Genomic DNA, 10,337 nt, shown 5'->3' with positions numbered 1-10,337 from the left:
TCTTCCCATCTTCCATGCTCCCAATAGGTATTTTTTCGATAAATACTCAGGTTCAATGTTATCATAACTATAAAATTCTACTCATAGCTGATCCATGCAGTAAATCAGACTACTTTTTATTTCCTGCACAACCTTTTGTTGGCATCACTAATTTTCTTGGTTTTCTTTGCTCTCATCATCAATCTCAAGAAAATGTCTTCATCTACAGCTTCAGTCTCCTCTCAAAATGTCCAGTTATGTGAAGTGAAGTGAAAGTCAGTCATGTCTGACTCTTTGGGACCCTGGGGACTGTAGTCCACCTGGCTCCTCTGCCCGTGGAATTCTCCAGGCAAGAATACTGGAGTGGGTTGCCATTTCCTCTTCCAGGGGATCTTCTCAACCCAGAGATCAAACCCAAGTCTCCTGCATTGCAAGCAGATTCTTTACCATCTGAGCCACTTTGTCTCTTGGGGAGATCTCGCCAGGAGCCGCCCACTCCCTTTGGTCCAGACGGGTTACTCTCTGCTGGTGCACAGTTGGCCTCTGGCATCTCCTTTCCCTCCACCCCCTACCCTCCCACTGCCCCCACCCCCGATGCATCCACTGTTTCATGTGTCTCCTGCATTTTTCTTTCTTGGTTCACACTTCCACTTTGGAGGGACACATTCTGCAGCTGTTTCTTGGGAAAGAGCATTCGAAGTAAATTTTTTGAGACTTTGCTTATGTGAAAATAACTCTGTTCTACTTGATTGACAGCTTGGGTATACATAGGACTCTAAATTGGAGATCGTTTTCCTTCAGAATATTACACAGATGTCTTGATTTTCTTTTACCTTTCCATCGTGTTGTTGAGATGTCCACAGCAGGTTTCATGCCTGGTCCTTTTACCCGTCCTCTCTTTCTAAAAACAAGCGAGACCCTCCCTTTGTCTGTGGTGCTCTGAAATTTCAGAGAAATGGGACCTGGTTGGTGTAGAAATATTTATACTTTTTGTGCTAGACATAAAGCAGCTCTTTTCTTTTTTAAGTTTTTGGCTGTTCTTCATGGCATGTGGGATCTTAGTTCGCTCAGAACGGATCAAACCAGAGCCTCCTGCATTGAAAGTATAGTCTTAACCTCTGGGTCACCAGGGATGTCCCAGCGAGGCAGTTCTTTTCATCATTGCCTTGCATTCTGGGAAATTCTCTTGCCACATTTCTTTGATGGTTTCCTTCTTCCTATTCCACCCCCTCACTCTGGAATTCCTCTCACTTAGATGTTGAAACTCAGAAAGCCCTCATTTCCTTATACTTTCTCTCCCAATTTCATCTCTCTGTGTTTTTGTCTATGCTCCTGTAGATTTCCTCAACATTTTCTTTCACACTTTCTTCTGAGATTTTTGGTTTTGCTTTCATATTTTTAATTTCCAAGAACTGCTTTCTCTCATTCCAAGTTTCACTATTTTGTCAGTGTCCTTTCCATTTGCGGTTTCTTCTCCCTGCATAGTCTTCAGTTCCTTCAAGATACTTCTTCATGGCTATTTGTCTTCATGTCTGTTTGTTTTCGCTCCTCAGACACCTGGTAACCTGCGCCCCAAGGATGGGGCTTGACAGCTCTCAGGCTATCTGGAGGACACTCTGTCTGGACCATTTTAATGCAGGACCCCCTGTTAGTACTTTTTCCTTTTGGAGATATTCGGATTCCTCAAGATCAACTCTCTCAGTCTCTGGCTTGGAAGGTCAAGTCCTGAATGCTGGCTGCTGGAATCAAGTTGGGGACTAGATCTGGGGACTTTGATATTTGGGTGTGTTTACTGAGCTTTGCTTTTCTCAGAGGATGAAAGCCCATCCCGAGTGGTGACGTGTCTTCCTCCACCCAGAGGCCATTTGCTTTACCCTAGAGAATAAACCTCCAGTCTTGTGCCAGGGAAGCCGGGAGAGACTTCTTGCCTGGGCCAAGTCAGGGAGAGGATCCTTCTTAAGCAGACTCAATCAATCCTCCTCCTTCTATCTGCCTGTTCACCCTCCACCTCCAGTGATGGACTGTGCTACACTTCTTGGGATTCTGATGTTATGATTGTGCTGGTCCTGATTTCTTCCTGTCCAAGCATAGAATGAGTCAGTTTTCTGGTTTTCAAAAATATTGCTGTTATTGTCTCCTGTCTGGTTCTTTTCACTTTTGAGGGCTAACAACAGTTGAAGAACTGTTATTGTATTAGGATTTCAGATGAAAGTACACGCAGAAGCATTTCTTTAAATCAGTCTCTTTATGCTCAAATCATTCATTCATTTTTAATCATCCATCCTGCAGACATTGGTTGACCCCTTGCTCTGAAGCAGATACTGTGCCAGGTTCTGAATGTGCAGTGATGAATAAGATCATAGCCCCTGCCCAGAGCAATGTCTCCCCTTATGGGAGCAGATAAATAAATAGTGATGCAAATTTATAGAGAAAGGGTACACAGCTAATGGTGATGCTTGGGTATCTCCATGGGTGTAAAGTCAGCTGTCTTCCAAGAGACCCGAGAAAGTGACATTACTTACTAAGTGGTCCCCAACCTTTTTGGCAGAGACTGGTTTTACGGAAGATAATTTTTCTACAGACTGGAGAGGGAGGATGGTTTGGGGATGATTTAAGTGGGTTACATTTATTATGCACTTCATTTCTATTCATATCCGGGAGCATCAGCTCCACCTCAGATAACCAGGCATTTGATCCCGGAGGTTGGAGATCCTGACTTAGAGCATTTGCCAAGACCCCCACTGCAAGTTCAGTCACCTGATTTTTGAGCACAACCATCTCCCAAGAACACTGGTTCAGTTCTGACTTCCTAATGTCTAGACGAGAACACTAACTCATTAATTTGCTGTGAGCACTCTGTGCTGGGAACTAGAATTCACATGAAGTCAACACACCTCTCCTTACACGTGGGGAGCCAGAAGGGAGGCCAGCTCGTGATGGGAACCTTGCTAGGTGAGCCTGGAATCCAGTAAAAGGCATGAATTGTAGATCAACTAGGTGATTATTGGTCTTGGCTATTGAACAAGAAGGCAGGTCATGGTCAGTGGACTGGAATGTGGGAGTCTATTGAATGAGCTTTCCCTTCCCTAGAAAGTGCCTGCTTGACAGTGCACCTGGGGATGTTCTTTCATTCACATCCATCGCTCACTCTTTGCATGAAGATCCCACGCAGTGGGGATTTTTCTCGAGGAGTTCAAACTCTCCCTGTACTCCTCCTCTCTCTGCCCACAGCTGCTCAAACCCTCCCCAGACACTCTGGCCACGTGAGATTGTACTGAGCCAGGGGACCATGTCCCTTGCTAGATGACAGGCTCTGAATGAATGTCCTGAATCTCTCTGATGATGCTCACACCTTCTGTGGGATTGAAGAATCATGTAAGGTGGCTGTTGAGCAGTCACAGAAAAAGACTGCTCTGCCTCCTTTTCTAGTGACCTCAGAAAACACCCAATGGGCACTTGTTCTCAGCAAATTCACCTCCCCTCATCCACAGAGAACCTATCCATCACACGCTCCAGTGTCTTTTTGTAAAAGAAGAAACCAAGCCCCGAAGCTGTTGGAGAGAGAGGTGGGTGGGACCTTTCTCCTCCACTGAGGATTTGCAAGTGAGGACTGGAGGGGACCTGGGGAGGGCACTCACGGCTTCTGGTTAGAGAACCAGGGAGGAACGGCAAGGTCAGGATGGGGCTGAGGAGGGGAGGCTTGCATAGATAAGGGTGGTGATGAGAATAGACCACATTACCTCTATTCCAGGGCAGCTACCGTATCGAGGGCATGATCCTTAACTGGACACAGAGACACGAGGCCAGGAACATCACTCGCCTGCTTCTGTAGCTACTTGCCCTTGTTTAAATGATCACACAAGGCCATGTTCACAAAAGTGCTTTGCAAAGGATCAAATTGAAGAAGGGAGGCTACTGTGATGGTTGTTTTACAGGTAATGTGGAGACGCTTTTAAAGAGCAGAATTCACTGGGATTCTCTCTCTCTTTTTTCCATTTTATTAAGAAAGGACAGAAATGGTATGGACCTAACAGAAGCAGAAGATATTAAGAAGAGGTGGCAAGAATACACAGAAAAACTATATAAAAAGATCTTCATGACCCAGATAACCACGATGGTATGATCATTCACCTAGAGCCAGACATCCTGGAATGTGAAGTCAAGTGGGCCTTAGGAAGCATCACTATGAACAAAGCTAGTGGAGGTTATGGAATTTCATTTGAGCTATTCCAAATCCTAAAAGATGATGCTGTGAAAGGACTGCACTCAATATGCCAGCAAATTTGGAAAACTCAGCAGTGGCCACAGGACTGGAAAATGTCAGTTTTCATTCCAGTCCCAAAGAAAGGCAATGTCAAAGAATGCTCAAACTACTGCACAATTGCACTCATCTCACACACTAGTAAAATTAGTAAAAATTTTAAAACTGGTAAAATTCTCCAAGCCAGGCTTCAGTAGTATGTAAACCAAGAACTTCCAGATGTTCAGGCTGGTTTTAGAAAACGCAGAGGAACCAGAGATCAAATTGCCAACATCTGTTGGATCATCGAAAAAGCAAGAGTTCCCGAAACATATCTATTTCTTCTTTATTGACTATGCCGAAGCCTTTGACAGTGTGGATCACAACACACTGTGGAAAATTCTTCAAGAGATGGGAATACCAGACTACCTGACCTGCCTCCTGAGAAATCCGTATGCAGGTCAAGAAGCAACAGTTAGATCCTGACATGGAACAACAGACTGGTTCCAAATCGGGAAAGGAGTCCATCAAGGCTGTATGTTGTCACCCTGCTTATTTAACATATATGCAGAGTACATCATGAGAAATGCTGGGCTGGATGAAGCACAACTGGAATTAAGACTGCCGGGAGAAATATCAATAACCTCAGATATGCAGATGACACCACCCTTATGGCAGAAAGTAAAGAAGAACTAAAGAGCCTCTTGGTGAAAGTGAAAGAGAAGAGTGAAAACATTGGCTTAAAACTCAACATTCAGAAAACTAAGATCATGGCATCCTGTCCCATCCCTTCATGGCAAATAGATGGGGAAACGATGGAAACAGTGACAGACTTTATTTTGGGGGGCTCCCAAATCCTGCAGATGGTGACTGTAGCCATGAAATTGAAAGACACTTACTCCTTGGAAGAAAAGCTATGACCAACCTAGACTGCGTACTGAAAAGCAGAGACATTACTTTGCTGCCAAAGTCCATCTAGTCAAAGCAATGGTTTTTCCAGTAGTCATGTATGGATGTGAGAGTTGGACCATAAAGAAAGCTGAGCACTGAAGAATTGATACTTTTGAACTGTGGTGTTGGAGAAGACTCTTGAGAGTCCCTTGGACTGCAAGGAGATCCAACCAGTCCAACCTAAAGGAAATCAATCCTCAATATTCATTGGAAGGACTGATGCTGATGCTGAAATTCCAATACTTTGGTCACCTGATGTGAAGAACTGACTTGTTGGAAAAGACCCTGGTGCTGGGAAAGATTGAAGGTGGGAAGAGAAGGGGACGACAAAGGATGAGATGGTTGGATGGCATCACCGACTCGATGGACATGAGTTTGAGTAAGCTCCGGGAGTTGGTGATGGACAGGGAAGCCTGAAGTGCTGCTGTCCGTGGGATCACAAAGAGTCTGCCACAACTAAGCGACTGAACTGAACTGAACTAACCATGCATCAGCGTTCATGGTACACAATTGTTCCCAAGCCTAGGTCAGGCCCTATCTGTGCTCTCTGTTCTCTGAAGAGCACCCCAGCCACCAAGCATCTCCACTCCCACAGCCCCTGAAGCCCCCCAACCCCGGACCACCAGGGACAACTGTCTCTATTCATGCCTCACAGTGTGGGGAGCATGACGTGACCTCTGCTGTGCATTCACTGGTGCAGGACTTAGAACTAAACCAGGATTCCTAGTTTCAGGTTCTATTTGATTTTAGTATTACGCATAATGATGAAATAGTAGGTAGTGTTTATACAGCACTTAGCAATAACAAGGTACTTCTACTTGTAAGGTGAGTGCAATTTGTCTCTTTTTCAAATGAGGAGGCTGAAACTCCGCAAGGTTATGTAACCACCCCAAGGTGACAGACAAGCTCAAACCCAGATTTTCTGATTCCAAGTTCAGTGTTTTTCCTACTACCTGAGCTCTCTGAGGCTGCACCCTGAACTTGAGGCTCTTATTCTAAGGCACGTTTCGTCCTCCTGAATACAATCCTCATGACCTAGCACCCAAAGTCGCTGTGAGGCTGAGAGACTGCAGGGACCCAGGCTGGAAGGCCAATGCCACCTGCTTTTTGGAATCCACATTTTTGAACACTTCCCTGGCTGTCTAGTGGTTAGGACTCTGCGCTTTCACTGCCGAGGGCCTGGTTTCAATCCCTGGTGCGTGCGTACTAAGTAGCTCAGTCATGTATGACTCTTTGCGACCCTTTGGACCCCAGGCTCCTCTGTCCATGGGTTTCTCCAGGCAAGAACACTGGAGTGGATTGCCATTTTCTGCCCCAAGGTCAATCCCTGCTGGGGGAACTAAAATCCCACAGGCTGCGTAGCACAAAGAAAAGAAAAACAATGTTGGTGAGTGAAATCCAAGTTCTTAATGTGCTGGGAGAGTTTGGGCTTCATGGTTTGTCCTGTAGGCACGACAGGTTCTGACAACTGTCCCAGGGCATGGGTCGTGGGTGGATCTTTGAGCAATGAGGTGCAGGGCTGGTCACCCCATGGTAGGAAATGATTGTCACATTTGCCAATGTGGCCACAAAGGCATCAACTTCAAGGTCGCTGGACTGGCCAGGGCACCTGTGCTGCATCAGTGCAGAAGTTGGCAGTTTCCAGAGCCAGGGCTTGCGTGCCTGAGGCAAGAAGCTGACCCTCATAAATGTGAGAGCCTGGGAGAAAGTGCCTGCCAAGTCCTGGCTTGAGGGGCATCTGCTCCCTGGGCAGCCCTCCCCGCCTCCCCAGGCATTCAACAAACACAGGGGTGACTGGCTGGGATCGTGTGAACTCATTTGTCTTGACTTCTGATTTTATGGCCACAGGTGTGAGCAACTGAGAATCTGGAACAAAATGTCCAGGACACTGGACTGAAATCCTAGAAAACCTCAGGCCAGTGTTGCTGCCACGTCGAATGAGGGGGTGCAGTGGGCCCTTCCCTCTGGGCTTCCAACAGATCTTGGAAGGACCCCTGGTGTTATGCCCACCCACCTGCCCCAACTCACCTTTGCTCCTCAGGCTCCAAGCTACTTCTCCTTCAACCACTCCCCACCTTCCAAGACCACCTGGTATAATCCTACCTACCCCCTGCCACCAATAGCATCCTGCTAAGCACCACCAGCTCTTGGAGGCTCCCCCAGCTAAAAGTAAAGCTCTTCTTCCATTTATTCATGATGTTTCCCATGCATTTATGCCTTATTGTGCCTGTGATGTCTTTTCCGCTATAAAGTCTTAAACTCTTGAAGGCAGGCGCCACGTTTTATTCATGTTGTAACTCCCCAAGTGCCTGGTGCTATGGATTCTACAGAAAGGCCCTCAACAAGCCTTTAGTGAATTAAACAATTGTCAAAATTCTCCCTTTGTTCCATCCTATTTTTTTTTTAATGTCCCTTGACCTGGAATTTCTGACAGGGCAGTGGATGTGCTACCCTCTTCAAAGGCAGTCAGTGTTTCAGAGGAAAACTCTTCATCTCTCACACACAGGCTTCTCAAAACCTTTCCTTGGGAAGCCCGTGTAATGGTGCTTTTGCCTTTTTATCACCTCAGTGGGATTACCTACTTCTCTGGGGCAGACATGTTCACATTGTACCATCTCTTTCACCAGACACTCGTTCTCTAAAATAAAAAAAACAAAACAAAACTGAGGCACAAGATGAAAGAACACCTTCCAGCAGAAGTCCCTCTGTCCTCCCCACTCAGGAGCTGGAGGCCGATCTGAGGGGTGATGTGTTGGCTTGCTGTGGAATGGCCTTTCCTGCGCTTCCTGAATCAGAGGACGCCAGCCACATCTGTAGGAGGCAGTGGCCTGGGACACAGGCAATCCCCTACCCCTTATGTGCAAGGGAGACAGTTTGCAGGTTTATTGTTGCTGTTGTTTAGTCGATCAGTCATGTCTGACTCTTTGAGACCCCGTGGACTGTAACCTGCAGAGCTCCTCTGTCCATGGGATTCTCCCAGCAAGAATACTGGAGTGGGTTGCCATTTCCTCCTCCAGGGGATCTTCCCAACCCAGGGATCAAATCTGGGTCTCCTACATTGCAGGCAGATTCTTTTAACCACTGAGCCACCTGGGAAGCCCCTCCAAAGACCTACTGTTTATGTAAGTTGCTCCCCTTGGAATATTAGTCATGAATGGAATAATATCTTTGAAATGCTCTGAATTTCTTTAAAGAAAAGGAAAAGAAAACCAGTCCATGAGCTCTGGTCCCCCAACTCAGGTGTGGAGGTTGGGGCTCCAAGCTGTGTTTGAGGAGTTAATTCCTGTGAGCACCAGCAAAGTGGGACCTGGGTAAAGCCAGGGAGAAAGGCCCTCTGCTCACTGTCCCAGGCTACTGGGCCCAGGAGGACTGTGTCTGTGACCACGGAGGTGGGAGAAGCAGCAGGTGGTGGAGTAGGAGCAGGACTTCCCCGTGAAGGCAGGAGGAGAGACTGAGAAAACGATCCATGTTGGTTCTATGGAAGAGGTGATATTCCATCTGATTCACCTTCCCTAGCGCATTATGACCAAGATGCCTGGAACTGGGAGAGGCAGCAGCCCTGCCCTCCTCGTTGCCTAGCAACAGCCTCTTTCCAATTCCCAGCTGGTCCCCAGGGGCCGGTCTGAATGGGGGGCAAGGAGAGAGGGGGAAATGGAGGTAAGATAGCTACCTGTTCTCCATAATAATGAGATGCTCTGGCTCCATCCTGCAAGGGACCTGACTTGCAAATGGATGAGGCACTTAAGGAACCATTTGTTTTCTTCATTTTGAGTTTGTTCTGTGCTGACTGGAGAATCAGCGTTTAGCTTTGCAAGAGGTGTTTGTTTGTGTTTCCAGTTATCTGGAGGCTGATTGGGAGAATGAAAGGCATCTCTGTGACTCATGCTGATCCAGGGACTCAGTGTGGCTCCTTGGCCTCCTGCTCTAAAACTGAAATTCAACCATCTGAATTGTGGAGGACAGAGGGGTCGGACAGGGCTGAGTGACTGAACAACAGCAACAACTGTCTTGTGAGGTGTTGAATGGAGACCAGAGGGTGAAGGGTGCCTGTACTGACCTCCCGATACTCCATGAGTGCCGGGTGCAGAGTGACTAGGGGGACCGCTGTCTGATGATCCGGTGGTGACCAGCAGTGGAGTGAGTGAAGGCCCACAAAGGCCACCAGGGCAAGGGGAACACTGACCCCAGTATCACACCCACAAGAGTGTGTAAGACACGATGTGTGAGCCAGAGTGAGATGACCCTCAAGGGTAGGATGGGAAGAAAGAAAGAAAACAGACCCTGGGGTGTGTTGATTTCAGGAGCATTTACTCAGTGCCAAGTGCGTGCCAAGTCCGTCACCTCCATGACCTCACTCTCCACTGTAGACTCCCAGGAGAGAAGCTAGGGCCTTGTCCCCAGGTGAAAAATTGGTGCTCTAGGGCTTCCTTCCCAGTTGGTTCTACTGTAAATCTTTGGCTACGGAGTTCTACATTGAACTGGAACTAGGGTGGGAGATGATGGCCAAGGGACAGTCAGATCAGCCTGAGCTGTGACCACAGAGGAATCATGAAGCAGAAGCTTGAAGGGCTCCTCCCCAGCCTGGCAGCATCTAGCCTTCGTGCATGTGTTTGTCTGGGACACTCAGCTGCAGCACACTGGTTCCAGCACAGTTCCATAAACAGATCCCTTGTAATTAGCCCTGGCGGCTCAACACCTCTGCTGTATCCTGCCCTCTTACCCACCACGCCTCCTCTTGCTGGATCCGGTTCTAAGTAAACTGTGTTCTTTGAGAGCCATTGCATACAGATGAGTTGGCAGCCGGTCTGAGCTGACCCACAGACTCATAAAAACTAACAGGGCCCAGGGCCCCTTCACCCATGCCATCCAAACTCTTGGGACCAAAGGTGCAAGGACTCATTCACATCAGGGACCTGGCTGCTTTCTCGGAGACCAAGGAACTGAGCTTTTGTCTCTGCATTCATGCTGGCAATCCATGAGGTAAGCAGAGAAATGCCATATTGCCCCTTTGGGAAAAGAAGTTAATTCTGGTGGAAATTTAGTCTTCATTTCCCCATTTCAAATCTAGACAGGACTGTTCTCTGCTCCCAGATTATAAAGGTGTGACTTTAACTCCCTCACTTGATGCTGTGGGTCTCCTGTTTGCAAGTGGATGATGAGCTGTGAG

This window comes from Odocoileus virginianus, chromosome 28 (assembly GCF_023699985.2).
Source record: "Odocoileus virginianus isolate 20LAN1187 ecotype Illinois chromosome 28, Ovbor_1.2, whole genome shotgun sequence".
Taxonomy (NCBI): Eukaryota; Metazoa; Chordata; class Mammalia; order Artiodactyla; family Cervidae; genus Odocoileus; species Odocoileus virginianus.
The sequence above is the reverse complement of the archived record's forward strand: the minus strand, read 5'-3'. Positions refer to the sequence as shown.